The sequence below is a fragment of the Balaenoptera acutorostrata genome, chromosome X (assembly GCF_949987535.1).
Source record: "Balaenoptera acutorostrata chromosome X, mBalAcu1.1, whole genome shotgun sequence".
Lineage (NCBI taxonomy): Eukaryota > Metazoa > Chordata > Mammalia > Artiodactyla > Balaenopteridae > Balaenoptera > Balaenoptera acutorostrata.
Window position 1 is genome coordinate 132993936 of NC_080085.1, and position 12372 is coordinate 133006307.

The 12372-nt window shown below is 39.7% G+C and overlaps 1 protein-coding gene across 3 annotated transcripts in view; it reads left to right on the forward strand.

Annotated features, from left to right (window-relative positions):
• The window catches only part of BRCC3 (BRCA1/BRCA2-containing complex subunit 3), a 65896-nt gene extending 62712 nt beyond the window's left edge, over positions 1-3184 (forward strand). For 2 of the 3 annotated variants that reach the window (XM_007184609.2, XM_007184610.2), the window contains one exon: positions 917-3184. The gene's annotated coding sequence lies outside the window, so the exon portion shown is untranslated. The remainder of the gene's footprint in view (positions 1-916) is intronic. The other variant, XM_007184611.2, reaches the window with a different exon arrangement.
• The last annotated feature ends 9188 nt before the right edge of the window (positions 3185-12372 follow it).

Consider the following 12372-nt stretch of genomic DNA (forward strand, 5'->3'; position numbering starts at 1 on the left):
CTGGCCTACAAAGAGCATATGCAGGGTGATTTAAGTAGAATATGAAAGTTTTTTTTTAAAGGCTATGCAAGGTACATTGGCAAGGACATCCTGTAATAAAATGTCTGGGGAGCATATTTCAAATGTTTATTTTTTCCCTAGAGTAAGCTAAAGGAATAAGAGTATTTCATGTTCAATTTTGTAGTTATGATGCTGATGTTGGACAAATAAATAAGTACACAAGGGTTAGTGGAATGAAGTGAAGGTGACTCATCAGCACCCCACCTCTATTCTTTGCCCCCATTGAGAGGCATATGTCTTATGTCTTCCTTCTTGATCTCTAAAATAGGTATTCTGAGATACCTAGCAAAGGTTGAATCTATGTGGGTGCTCTTTCTAACCAAAAACATGAGTTCTAGCATATTTGGCTCTGAAGCAAATTCCTGTTGAGCAGATCCTATTTCCCTAAGAATTTCCAGTATAATATAAATGTGTTTTTCCAGAAACACTCAGGACTTAGGATGTAACAAAAATCATGCTTTAAAAAGTTCTGTTGCAAGCTTCTTACCATGTGTAACCACAAATGCTAAGTGTGTCTTCAGAAAAGAGCTAAGCCTACTGCAGATCAGAAATTAAAGTGGGAATTGGAGGAGTTAGAAAGAAAGAAAACAAAGAAAGCCCCCATCCCAACAACAGTGACAAAGTGTTGGTTTTGGTTTTGTTTTTTCTTCTTGTTTCTCCCTAAATTATTGTTTATCAAATTTCAAAGTACAGTCCAGAACTACATGCACCATAATCATTTGGAGGTCAAACTTGAGCTCTGGGAGTGGAACCCAGAAATCTTCATGAACTCCCTCGGGCATATGTAGTGTAAATGTTGTATTTTCCCTAATCTCCCACAGCCACAGTTCTTCTCTATTCTTTTCTTTCCTTGTAGGAAGGATGAAAATATCCAGGTGTAAAATTAATTAAGCCAAATGAATTTTGAAGAAGAAAAATTTGGAAGACTCACGTTACCTGACTTCAAGACTTACTATAAACCTACAGTAATCAAGACAGTGTGGTATATGCCCAACTGATTTTGACAAAGGTAAAAAAGCAATTCAATGGAGGAAGGATAGTCTTTTCAACAAATGATGCTGGTGCAGTTGGCAAAGAAAATGAACTTTGACCTAAACTGCATACATTATACAAAAATTAATTGAAAATGTATCATGAACTTAGATGTAAGATGTAAAACTTTCAGGAAAAATAATCATAGAAAGATCTTTAGGATCGTGGGCTAGGCAACAGGTTCTTCTTGGCCTTCATCCCAAAAGCACAATCGTAAAAGGAAAAAGTTGATACTGTATATTGGACTTCATCAAAATGAAAAACTTTTGCTCTGCCAAAAATTTAAGAGGAGGAAATTATTGAGAGAAATTACTTGCAAACCATTTATCTAGAATAAAGTCAAGAATAAAAAACAAACAATCCAATTAGAAAATGAGCAGAAGACGTGAATAGACACAGCACTAAAGAGGGTGTATCGAAGGCAAGCAAGCACAGGAAAAGATGTTGAACTTCATTAGTCATCAGGGAATGCAAATTAAAACCACAATGAATTATGACTACATACTTATCAGAATGGCTAAAGAAAAAACAGTGAAAATACCAGATGCTATTGAGCATACAAACTGGATCTCTCATACATTGCTGAACAGAATGTAAAATGGTAAGCCACTCTGAAAAAAAGAGTTTGAAAATTTCTAATAAAGTTAAACATACATGTACTTTATTACCCAGCAATTGTTGTCCTGGACATTTATCCCAAAGAAATGAAACCTATTTTGGCACAGAAACTTCTATACAGACATTCTTGGCAGTTTCATTTGTAATAGCCCCAAACTGGAAACAACCTATATGACCTGCAGTTGAGTGTGTGGTTAAACCAACCATCCACACCATGCAATACTACTCTGCAATGAAAAGGAACAGACTTGATACACATGACTTGGATGGACCTCAAGGGTATAATGATGAATGAAAAACAGCCAGTCTTAAAAACTCACATACTGTATGACTGCATTTGTATAAATTCTTGAAATGACAAAATTATAGAAGTGAAGAACAGATTAATGGCTGACAGGGATAGGGACTGGAGGGGGTATGGGATATGGGTGACTATAAAGGGATAACACAAGGAATTCCTTTGTGCTGATGGAACAGTTCTGTATCTTGATTGTGGTGTTGATTAAATGAATCTATATCTGTACTAAAACTACATAGACCTACACACACCCACAAATGAATGCATGTAAAATTTGGTGAAACCAAATAAGGTCTATAATCTAGTTAGCAGTATTCTACCATTGTCAATATGTTGGTTTTGAAGATGTACTATAGTTATGTGTAAGATCTTGCCACTGGAGGAAACTGGGTGAAGGGCACATGCGACTCCCTGTACTATTTTTGCAACTTCCTGTTAATCTATAATTATTGCAAAATAAAAAGTTGTTAAGTATTAAATAAGGAACTAGGAGGTATGGTACATATTTTGTGAAATAAGAAAAGAGTGATAAAATCTGAGGGGAATAAAATGATTTGAATATTTTTACAGGCCAACCTTCTGCACATGTCCCTTCTAAGCTATTTACATTGACAGAGTTACGGCAATTTGAAATTCTTTTTCTAACCTGATAATTCGAGCTGTAATCTGTAAAATAGGAATGTGGGGAGAGGAGGCAGGTACATGGAAGTGTCAAAGTACCTGGTGGCTGAGGAAGCAGGGCTGGGATTACTGCATGAGGGCCTTGGTGGGGGACATCTAGTGAAAGCTGTGTTGTGCAGCCAGCAGTCAGGTACATTAAACAAGTAAGTCAACTGATGGAGCAAATAAGTAAATGTGTTGAGGAAAGTGGAAGCTAGGTTTGTCAGTGTCAGAGAAATGACTTATAAACATGAAAAGGGGAGGAGCTTCAAGATGGTGGAAGAGTAAGACGTAGAGATCACCTTCCTCCCCACAAATACATCAGAAATACACCTACATGTGGAACAGCCCCTGCAGAACATCTACTGAATGCTGGCAGAAGAACTCAGACCTCCCAAAAGGCAAGAAACTCCCCACGTACCTGGGTAGGGCAAAAGAAAAAAGAAAAAACAGAGACAAAAGAATAGGGATGGGACTTGCACCAGTGGGAGGGAGGTGTGAAGGAGGAAAGGTGTCCACACACTAGGAAGGCCCTTCGCGGGCGGAGACTGCGGGTGGCGGAGGGGGGAAGCTTCGGAGCCACGGAGGAGAGCGCAGCCACAGGGGTGCGGAGGGCAAAGCGGAGAGATTCCCGCACGGAGGATCAGTGCCGAGCAGCACTCACCACCCCGAGAGGCTTGTCTGCTCACCCACTGGGGCGGGCGGGGCTGGGAGCTGAGGTTCGGGCTTCAGAGGTCGGATCCCAGGGAGAGGACTGGGGTTGGCGGCGTGAACACAGCCTGAAGGGGGCTAGTGCGCCACGGCTAGCCGGGAGGGAGTCCGGGAAAAGTCTGGAGCTGCCGAAGAGACAAGAGACCATTGTTTCGGGGTGCGCGAAGAGAGGGGATTCAGAGCGCCGCTAAAAGGAGCTCCAGAGATGGGTGCGAGCCGCGGCTATCAGCGCGGACCCCAGAGACAGGCACGAGATGCTAAGGCGGCTGCTGCTGCCACCAAGAAGCCTGTGTGCGAGCACAGGGCACTCTCCACACCGCCCCTCCCAGGAGCCTGTGCAGCCTGCCACAGCCAGGGTCCCGTGATCCAGGGACAACTTCCCTGGGAGAACACATGGCGCGCCTCAGGCTGGTGCAACGTCACGCTGGCCTCTGCCGCCGCAGGCTCACCCCGCATCCGTACCCCTCCCTCCCCCCGGCCTGAGTGAGCCAGAGCCCCCGAATCAGCTGCTCCTTTAACCCCGTCCTGTCTGAGCGAAGAACAGACGCCCTCAGGCGACCTACACGCAGAGGCGGGGCCAAATCCAAAGCTGAACCCCAGGAGCTGTGCGAACACAGAAGAGAAAGGGAAATCTCTCCAAACAGAATCTAGCAAACAGAATCCAACAACACATTAAAAGGATCATACACCATGATCAAGTGGGATTTATCCCAGGGATGCAGGGATTCTTCAATATACGCAAATCAATGTGAGACACCATATTAACAAATTGAAGAATAAAAACCATATGATCATCTCGATAGATGCAGAAAAAGCTTTTGACAAAATTCAACACCCATTTATGATAAAAACTCTCCAGAAAGTGGGCATAGAGGGAACCTACCTCAACATAATAAAGGCCATATACGACAAACCCAAAGCAAACATCATTCTCAATGGTGAAAAACTGAAAGCATTTCCTCTAAGATCAGGAACGAGACAAGGATGTCCACTCTCACCACTATTCAACATTGTTTTGGAAGTCCTAGCCACAGCAATCAGGGAAGGAAAAGAAAGGAATACAAATTGGAAAAGAAGAAGTAAAACTGTCACTGTTTGCAGCTGACATGATACTATACATAGAGAATCCTAAAGATGCCACCAGAAAACTACTAGAGCTAATCAATGAATTTGGTAAAGTAGCAGGATACAAAATCAATGCACAGAAATCTCTGGCATTCCTATACACTAATGATGAAAAATCTGAAAGTGAAATTAAGAAAACACTCCCATTTACCATTGCAACAAAAAGAATAAAATATCTAGGAATAAACCTACCTAAGGAGACAAAAGACCTGTATGCAGAAAACTATAAGACACTGATGAAAGAAATTAAAGATGATACAAACAGATGAAGAGAAATACCATGTTCTTGGATTGGAAGAATCAACATTGTGAAAATGACTCTACTACCCACAGCAATCTACAGATTCAATGCAATCCCTATCAAACTACCACTGGCATTTTTTACAGAACTAGAACAAGAAATTTCACAATTTGTATGGAAACACAAAAGACCCCGAATAGCCAAGGCAATCTTGAGAACGAAAAATGGAGCTGGAGGAATCAGGCTCCCTGACTTCAGACTATACTACAAAGCTACAGTAATCAAGACAGTATGGTACTGGCACAAAAACAGAAATATAGATCAATGGAACAGGACAGAAAGCCCAGAGATAAACCCACGCACATATGGTCACCTTATCTTTGATAAAGGAGACAAGAATATACAGTGGAGAAAAGACAGCCTCTTCAATAAGTGGTGCTGGGAAAACTGGACAGGTACATGTAAAAGTATGACATTAGAACACTCCCTAACACCATAAACAAAAATAAACTCAGAATGGATTAAAGACCTAAATGTAAGGCCAGACACTCTCAAACTCTTAGAGGAAAACCTAGGCAGAACACTCTATGACATAAATCACAACAAGATCCTTTTTGACCCACCTCCTAGAGAAATGGAAATAAAAACAAAAATAAACAAATGGGACCTAATGAAACTTAAAAGCTTTTGCACAGCAAAGGAAACCATAAACAAGACCAAAAGACAACCCTCAGAATGGGAGAAAATATTTGCAAATGAAGCAACTGACAACAGATTAATCTCCAAAATTTACAAGCAGCTCATGTAGCTTAATAACAAAAAACAAACAACCCAATCCAAAAATGGGCAGAAGACCTAAATAGACATTTCTCCAAAGAAGATATACAGATTGCCAACAAATACATGAAAGAATGCTCAACACCATTAATCACTAGAGAAATGCAAATGAAAACTACAATGCAGTATCATCTCCCACCGGTCAGAATGGTCATCATCAAAAAATCTACAAACAATAAATGCTGGAGAGGGTGTGGAGAAAAGGGAACCCTCATACACTGTTGGTGGGAATGTAAATTGATACAGCCACTATGGAGAACAGTATGGAGGTTCCTTAAAAAACTAAAAGTAGAACTACCATACGACCCAGCAATCCCACTACTGGGCATATACCCTGAGAAAACCATAATTCAAAAAGAGTCATGTACCAAAATATTCATTGCAGCTCTATTTACAATAGCCGGGACATGGAAGCAACCTAAATGTCCATCGACAGATGAATGGATAAAGAAGATGTGGCACATATATACAATGGAATATTACTCAGCCATAAAAAGAAATGAAATTGAGTTATTTGTAGTGAGGTGGATGGACCTAGAGTCTGTCATACAGAGTGAAGTAAGTCAGAAAGAGAAAAACAAATACCATATGCTAACACATATATATGGACTCTAAGAAAAAAAAAAAAAGGTCATGAAGAACCTAGGGGTAAGACGGGAATAAAGACACAGACCTACTAGAGAATGGACTTGAGGATATGGGGAGGGGGAAGGGTAAGCTGGGACAAAGTGAGAGAGTGGCGTGGACATATAGACACTACCAAATGTAAAATAGATAGCTAGTGGGAAGCAGCCGCATAGCACAGGGAGATCAGCTCGGTGCTTTGTGACCACCTAGAGGGGTGGGATAGGGAGGGGGGGTGGGAGGGAGACGCAAGAGGGAAGAGATATGGGGACATATGTATATGTATAACTGATTCACTTTGTTATAAAGCAGAAACTAACACACCATTGTAAAGCAATTATACTCCAATAAAGATGTTAAAAAGAAATACAAACATATAAATCACCCTAAAAAAAAAAAAAAAGAGGGAGTGAGAGCATGTCCTTCTACTCCGCCATCTTGAACCTATCTCAGCTGTATTTCTATATACTAATGAAGTATCTGAAAAAGAAATTAAGAAAACATTCACATATACAATAGCATCAAAAAAATACTTAGGAATAAATTTAGCCAAGCAGATGAAAGATCTTGTACACTGAAAACTATAAGATATTGATGAAAGAATTTGAAGAAGACACAAATAATTGGAAACATATCCTGTGTTCATGAGGAATTCCTTGGCGGTCCAGTGGACAGGACTCTGCACTTTCACTGCCAAGGGCCCGGGTTCGATTCCTGATGGGGGAACTAAGATCCTGCAAGCCAAGTTGTGCGGCCAAAAAAAAAAAAGAATTATATCATATCCTGTGTTCATGGATTGGAAGAATGAATGTTGTTAAAATGATCATAATACCTAAAGTGATGTACAGATTTAATTCAATCCCCATCAAAATTCCAATGGCATTTTTCACAGAAATAGAAGAAAACAATCCCAAAAATCATATGGAACCACAAAAGACCCCAAATGGCCAAAGTAATCCTGAGCAAGAACAAAGCTGGGGGCTTCCTGATTTCAAATGATATTATAAAACTACAGTAATCAAAACACTATGGCACTGGCATAAAAACAGACACACAGACCAATGGAGTAGAATAGAGTACAGGAATAAACCCACACATACACAGTCAACTAATATTTGACAAGGGAGCCAGGAATGCACAATGGGGAAAGGATAGTCTTTTCCACAGGTGGTGTTGAGAAAACTAGATATCTACATGCAAATGAATGAAACTGGACCACTGTCTTACACCATACAGAAAAATTAACTCAAATGAATTAAATACTTAAATGTAAAACCTGAAAGCATAAAACTCCTAGAATTAAACCTAGGTGGATGCTCCTTGACATCCATCTGGGCAATGACTTTTTAGATTTGACACCAAAAGTAAAAGCAACAATAGCAAAAATAAACAAGTGGGACTACATCAAACTAAAAAGCTATACAGCAATGGAAATCATCAACAAAATGAAAAGTCAACCCACAGAATGTGAGAAGTTATTTGTAAACCATATATCTGCTAAGAGGTTAGTACCCCAAATATATAAGGAACTTATACAACAATAGCAAAAACCCCCACAAACAATCTAATTTAAGAATAGGCCTGAGACCTGCATAAACATTTTTCCAAAGAAGATATACATATGACCTACAGGCACATAAAGAGATGCTCAACATTGCGAATCATCAAGGAAATGCAAATCAAAACCACAATAAGATTATCACCTCACACCTGTCAGGATGGCTGTTATCAAAAAGACAACAACAAGTGTCGGTAAGGATGTGGACAAAAGGGCACCCTTGTGCAGTGTTGATGGGAATATAAACTGGTACAGCCATTATGTAAAAACGTATGAAGTTTCTTCAAAAAATTAAAAATAGAACTACCATATGATCCAGCAATCCAACTTTTGGGTATATATCCGTAGAAATGAAGTCAGGATCTCAAAGATATATGCATTCCCATGTTTATTGCAGCAATATTCACAACAGTCAAGATATGGAAACAATCTAAATTCCATTGACAGATGAATAAAGAAAATGTGTATGTATATATATAAAATATATTTTATATATATATAAAATGCAGCCATTAAAAAGAAGGAAATTCTGCCATTTGTGACAACATGGATATACCTCGAGGATATTATGCTAACTAAGTGAAATAAGCCAAGCACAGAAGGACAAATAATGTATGATCTCACTTATATGTGAAATCTGAAAATGTTGAACTTATTTAACCAGAAAGTAGAATGATGTTTGCCAGGGGCTATGGGGTGGGGGAAATGGGGAGAAGTTGGTCAAAGGGTACTTATTTTCAGTTATAAGATGAATTCATTTAAAAAAAAGATGAATGAGTTCTAGTGATCTAATATACAGCATGGTGACCACAATTAATAATACTGTATACTTGAAATTTGCTAAAATAATAGATCTCAAGTGTTCTAACCACAGAAAATATTTTAAGTATGGAGGTGATGGATGTGTTGACTGTGGTGATTATTTCACAATGTATACATATATTAAATCCTCATCTTGTACACCTTAAAAGAAAACATCATGTTGGGACTTCTCTGGTGGCGCAGTGGTTAAGAATCCACCTGCTAATGCAGGGGACACGGGCTCGAGCCCTGGTCCAGGAAGATCCCACATGCCGCGGAGCAACTAAGCCCGTGTGCCACCACTACTGAAGCCCAAGTGCCCTAGAGCCTGCGAGCCACAACTACTGAGTCCCACATGCCTAAAGCCTGTGCTCCGCAATAAGAGAAGCCACCGCAATGAGAAGCCAGCACACCGCGACGAAGAGTAGCCCCCGCTCGCCACAAGTAGAGAAAGCCCACGTGCAGCAACGAAGACCCAACACATCCAAAAATAAATAAAATTTTAAAATAATAATAATAAATAAAAATGTGTCTTTAAAAAAAACACATCATGTTGTACAAACTAAATATATACAATTTTTATTTGTTAATCATACCTCAGTAAAGCTGAAGAAAAAGATAAACTCAATTAAAAGATTAGCAAAGGATCAGAATAGACATTTCTCCAAAGTAGATACACAAATTGCCAATAAGCACATGAAAAAAATTTTCTAAGTCATTAGTCATCAGGGAAATGTAAATGAAAACCACAAAGAGATACCACTTCCAACCCACTCAGATGGCTATAATTGAACAAATGGAAAACAAATATTGGCAAGGATGTGGAGAAATTGGTACCCTCATACACTGCTGGTGGGGTTGTAAAATGGTTCAGCCACTATGGAAAATAGTTTAGCAGTTCCTTACAAAGTTCAACACAGAATTTCCATATGAACATGCAATTCCATGCTTAGGTATATACCTAAAAGAAGTGAAAACAGGTATTGAAAGAAATACTTGCATGTGAAGCAGTATTCACAATAGTTCAAAAAGGGAAACAGCCCAAGTGTTCATGAATGAACGAATAAACTGTAGTATATCCATACAATGGAATATTATTTGGCCATAAAAAGAAATGAAGTACTGATTCATGCTACAACATGAATGAAGCTGGCATATATTATGCTAAGTGAAAGAGCCCAGTCCCAAAGGTCCACATATTGACTGAGTCCTTTTATATGAAATGATCAGAATAGGAAAATCTTCAGAGACGTAAAGTAGAATAGTGATTGACTAGGGATGGGAGGTTTAGGTGGAAATGAGGAGTGATGGCTAACGAGTGTGGGGTTTCTTTTTAAGGTGGTGAAAATGTTGTAAATTGATCTTGGTGCTGGTCGTACAACTCTGAATATACTAAAAACTACCAACTTGTAGACTAAATGGGTGAATGGTATGATATGTGAATTAAATACCAACACAGCTACTTGAGAAAACATGCTCTGAAAGGATAGAAGTGATATCAAAGTAATGTATGTGCCTTTCTAAACCAAATTCAACATTCTTTAAAGTAATACATAAAAATACAGCACTCAGTGAATTAAAATTAATATTTGACATCTATACAAAATTACACAGGAAGAAGCAGAAAAATGTTACTGATACCAAAGAGAAAAATAAGTCAATAGAAACAGAGCTAGAAGGAAATGGTTGATAAGCATATATCCTTGATAGTTATGATATCCTCAAGGGTTTAAAGGAAAATGTGGACATAATGAAGAGAGCATTGAAAGATAAAAAGAGTCAAATGGAAATTCTAGAGATGAAAAATACCTTACTGGAAATGCAAACTGTCCTAAATGGGATTAAGAGAAGATACTCTGCAAAAGAAAAAAACTAAAAATAGAACTACCATACAACCCAGCAATCCCACTACTGGACATATATCCTGAGAAAACCATAATTCAAAAAGAGTCATGTACCACAATGTTCATTGCAGCTCTATTTACAATAGCCAGGACATGGAAGCAACCTAAGTGTCCATCGACAGATGAATGGATAAAGAAGATGTGGCACATATACACAATGGAATATTACTCAGCCATAAAAAGAAACGAATTTGAGTTATTTGTAGTGAGGTGGATGGACCTAGAGTCTGTCATACAGAGTGAAGTAAGTCAGAAAGAGAAAAACAAATACCGTATGCTAGCACATATATATGGAATCTAAGAAAAAAAAAAAAAGGTCATGAAGAACCTAATGGCAAGACGGGAATAAAGACACAGACCTACTAGAGAATGGACTTGAGGACATGGGGAGGGGGAAGGGTAAGCTGGGACGAAGTGAGAGAGTGGCATGGACATATAGACACTACCAAATGTAAAACAGATAGCTAGTGGGAAGCAGCCGCATAGCACAGGGAGATCAGCTCGGTGCTTTGTGACCACCTAGAGGGGTGGGATAGGGAGGGGGGGTGGGAGGGAGACGCAAGAGGGAAGAGATATGGGGACATATGTATATGTATAACTGATTCACTTTGTTATAAAGCAGAAACTAACACACCATTGTAAAGCAATTATACTCCAATAAAGATGTTTAAAAAAAAAAAGAAAGAAAAGATCAGTGAACTTGACGACATAGCAAAAGAAAGTCTGCAACGTAAAGTGCAGGGGGGAAAAAGGCTGTTAAAAATGCAAATGAACAGAGTCTCAGTCACTGGTGATACAATATCAATAACTGTAATACACATGTAATGGAACACTGCATCCAACAGTAGAAAAATATGCAGTTTTCAAGGGTGCACAGAAGATTTACCTTTTAGAGCATATATTCTGTTCTATAAAATAAATCTCAACAAAATTTAAAAGATTTAAATAATAAGAAACATGTTCTTTGACAACAACAAAAGCAGTACTTAACCCTAAAGTCCTATATTATAAAAGAAGAATCTTAAATAAGTTAAGCTAATGTCCTTAAGAAACCAGAAAGTGAAGAGCAAAATAAACTGCAAGCAAGTAGAAGCAATGGAGTAACATAGATACGAGCAGAAATCAATGACATAGAAAAGAGAATATAGAGAAAATCAGTGAAAGCAAAAGGTGGTTCTTTGAGAGGATCAATAAAATTGATAACTGGCTAGCCAGATATACCAAGAAATAAAAGAGAGAGAGAGAGAGAGAGAGAAGACATACATTAACAGTACCAGGAAAGAGAGAAGTAACGCCACTACAGATTCCAGGGATAAAAGGAATAGTATGAACAAGTCTATGGACTTCGGTATGTGATGCTGGGTGAAGGGTTGCAGGACATGGACTCGGGCAGGATACAGTTCCCATCACACGTGACCGAAGCCTCCCTAACGAGGCCACGTCAAGGATTTCCAAAGCACTATCACAGGACTGCTTGACTTCCCAAGACCTGAAGATCTCAAGATCTTTCACCTGGAGTCCCCAATATGTCCCTCTTTCTCATGATATTCTTTCAATAGTGGTTATTTTCTTACTGAGCGTCTACCACGCCAAGGGTCTGCATTAGCGCCCCGCCCCCCAGATGCTCCGTCCCACGTGGGATCCTGTCCCCTGAACCCGCTTCTCCGGCCCCGGCGCCTCGCGACATCACGTCTCACCTCATAAATATGCAGGCCCGTGTCAGGCGGCCCGGGGACAGAGTCGCCTGGTGAACGCCACCTGCGGGGCCAGGCCTTTCTTCCATTACCTCAGGCGCCCCTTTCGTCGTCCGCGGTGCGGCTCCCGGATCAGTCCGCTGGTCCAGAAGAGGAGGGACCAGCCTTTGCAGCCATTACCCTCATAGCCGGCGGCTGGCGACGCCCGC